This window comes from Heterodontus francisci, chromosome 14, assembly GCF_036365525.1.
Source record: "Heterodontus francisci isolate sHetFra1 chromosome 14, sHetFra1.hap1, whole genome shotgun sequence".
NCBI classification, from domain to species: Eukaryota; Metazoa; Chordata; class Chondrichthyes; order Heterodontiformes; family Heterodontidae; genus Heterodontus; species Heterodontus francisci.
The window spans coordinates 52,326,551-52,329,754 of record NC_090384.1 but is presented as its reverse complement, the minus strand read 5'-3'; the positions used below and the strand labels follow the sequence as shown (position 1 = coordinate 52,329,754).

The window sequence follows — 3,204 nt, the reverse complement described above, 5'->3', positions numbered from 1 at the left end:
GAGAGGGGGGGGAGAAAGAGAGAGAGAGGGGGGGGAGAAAGAGAGAGGGAGGGGGGGGGGAGAAAGAGAGAGGGAGGGGGGGGGAGAAAGAGAGAGGGAGGGGGGGGAGAAAGAGAGAGGAGGGGGGGGAGAAAGAGAGAGGGAGGGGGGGGGAGAAGAGAGAGGGAGGGGGGGGAGAAAGAGAGAGGGAGGGGGGGGGAGAAAGAGAGAGGGAGGGGGGGGGAGAAAGAGAGAGGGAGGGGGGGGGAGAAAGAGAGAGGGAGGGGGGGGAGAAAGAGAGAGGGAGGGGGGGGGAGAAAGAGAGAGGGAGGGGGGGGAGAAAGAGAGAGGGAGGGGGGGGAGAAAGAGAGAGGAGGGGGGGAGAAAGAGAGAGGGAGGGGGGGGAGAAAGAGAGAGGGAGGGGGGGGGAGAAAGAGAGAGGGAGGGGGGGGGAGAAAGAGAGAGGGAGGGGGGGGAGAAAGAGAGAGAGAGGGGGGGGGAGAAAGAGAGAGAGAGGGGGGGGGAAAAAGAGAGAGAGAGGGGGGGAAAAAGAGAGAGAGAGGGGGGGAAAAAGAGAGAGAGAGGGGGGGAGAAAGAGAGAGAGAGGGGGGGGAGAAAGAGAGAGAGAGGGAGAAAGAGAGAGAGAGAGGGAGAAAGAAGAGAGAGGAGAGAGGAGGAGAGAGAGCGCGGGGTGGGGAGAGAGCGGGAGAGGCCTTCCTCCTCTTTTGTCTTCAAATTGCAGTCTGTCCCTTTCTGTGTGGCACAATTCAAACAACCCCGCCCCCACCCCCCCAAGGTTGACCAGGTTAGTCATTTGACTAGCTCCTTATTTGGAACAATCTCTCCTGAGAGAGATGTGGGGGGAAGGGAAGGAAGAGTGGGGGGGTGGGGGAGGGAGGATGACTGGTGGAATGCTGGCTCTTTCACATTCAATGCCTCTTGATCATCACCATTGACAAAAATCCATCTGGCTAATTGAATTAGAGAGTACTCCCATTGTCGTCTTCAGTCTTTTAGAATGCAAATGTGCAGCCATGTTTTCAGCCACTGTTGTGATCTTTTTAAACAAGTTATTTCAAGTCCAGTAATAGGTCAAAAATAATGTTCCATTTGATGAAATTAATATGTCTAATTTTTTGGCAGGTGTGGTTTTCGTCACACATAGTAGAGTCTATGATTGACTGTATCGGTAACTGGGTAAACACTTAAATATATGTTGTGACCTGTGGAGAAGTGGAACTAGAAAAAAACTGCACTCCTCCCACCTCAGTCATAACCATGGGTTAATGTCCAATATTTGACACATCAAGGTCTCCTTACATCATGCACCACTCACCTATTGGGACAACAGGGAAGTGAGCTGCCTCCTTGTTCCATCAAAGGCCTAAAGTAGCTGGACAAGAGTCTTCCTTTAGATTTTCCTGTCAACCAATTAGGAAGCCACTCTCTTAATACTTGAATACACTCCTGTGCGCATTACACAATAAGACTTTATTAGAGATGTGAAAAACTCCTGTATATTGCATGTTATACAATGACACCGAGTAATATACAGGCTTAACAGTGCTCACTATATTCAAGAATTAGTTATTTTTATGTACACACCATATAGCAACAAATAGGCATAAATTTTAACTAATACATAAAAAGGTGAAACAGCTCGGATGAACCAAATTTAGAAGCCTGGCAATGACCAGTGTTCTTGTTCCAGAGTGTGATGCAAGTTAAGAGAAAGAAAAAAAACACTAAGAAGTATTAATACTGAAATTGCCTTGTTGTGAGAAGATAATTGTCAACTCAGTGATTTATTCCAGCCTTATGTCTCTTCACACACCAGCGTTCTATTTGTTCCCTGCTCCCTCCACTCCATCATTGGTCTCTACTCCTTCAGCTGTTACAGTGCTACTCTCAAACTCTGTCAGTACATCCATCTCATTCCAGTTTTCAAAAGCTTCTTCCCTACAACTATGATTTTGCCAACTGACTCCTTCCCATCATGCCACTCATTGTTCTATACCCAAAAAAGCAGAGAAGTTTCTCACTAACTTTGTTTGCGAAAGGCACTATAGAAATATAATTTATGCAGCTGACACAATAAGGCAGTGAGAGTTTAATGGGACAGCATTGAGTATGATCCAAGGAATTCTTCATATAAGGGCATGTACTAGAGTGTGATTTAAAGAATTTCAATACTCCCATACTTGGTAAAGTAAGATCGAAATAATTCAACTGATATTATATAGTATTAGAAATGTAAATAATCTTTTTCCAGGGACAGCAAGTTAGAAAGTCTTACAAGCAAATAGTTAAACATATTTGATGTTCTTAACTGTAGAAAGTTGGCAACAGTACAGTCACTGTCTCCACCGTGTGGCAGAGAGGGGCGATCAAGGTAAGCCAACATTTCTATAATCCAATTAAGCTTGTAGAAATCATGGGATCAGAGAATTCATACAAAACATTTATTTCAAATTTAAAAATTAAATGACAGTTTTTAAACTGAACATGAAACTTTCTAAAAATAAGAAAAGGCTATTGCATCCAACAAACCTGCCTGGAGCAATTATGACACCAATCCAACTTCTCACCTTCTCTCTCAATCTCCAACATTATGGTTACCTAATTTGTACTATGCAGACTATTTTTTCTGGTAAAATTCCACAAATCCATTGCACATCAGTTGACTGTTCATTCTGATTTCCCCTCTTATTCCCAACCCTCTATTTTAAAACTGGCATCCTCTGGTATTCACCATAATGAACAATTTCCCTTCATTACTTTTTGTCAAATCCAATTATATTTTTCCCCAATTTTAGCTAGGTTACCTCAGTGTCTTATTTTCGCCACAAGAACAGGCTCAACGTCCTTAAACTTTCCATTAAACAAATTCTTGATCTCTCCAGCCATCTTGGTTTCTAACAATATCCTTGATACGAATGGATGGGTAAACCGATCCAGACAGTATTCAAAATAGATTTGGTCAATATTTTATACACCAACAATACAACTTGCGACTTATGCTATATCCCTACCAGCTAATGCACCCAGTACCTTATCTGTCTTTTACCATAGTTCAGCAGCCCTTAACTCATCTCTCTCACTTTCCAATATTAACTATTCCTTGCACCCATGTAATGCTACACTTTGATCCCTCTATGTGGGATCAAAAGAATTACTGACTAGGAAAGAGTAAAGTTCCACAGCAAAAGGCAACCAACACGTTAG

General features: G+C 43.7%; 1 protein-coding gene across 4 annotated transcripts in view; it reads right to left on the bottom strand.

Annotated features, from left to right (window-relative positions):
- LOC137377038 (uncharacterized) overlaps positions 1 to 3,112 on the bottom strand; it is a 101,020-nt gene extending 97,908 nt beyond the window's left edge. For 3 of the 4 annotated variants that reach the window (XM_068046211.1, XM_068046213.1, XM_068046212.1), the window contains exon 1: positions 1,316 to 1,358. The gene's annotated coding sequence lies outside the window, so the exon portion shown is untranslated. Of the gene's footprint in view, positions 1 to 1,315 lie in introns of all 4 variants that reach the window. The other variant, XM_068046214.1, reaches the window with a different exon arrangement.
- Positions 3,113 to 3,204: the final 92 nt, after the last annotated feature.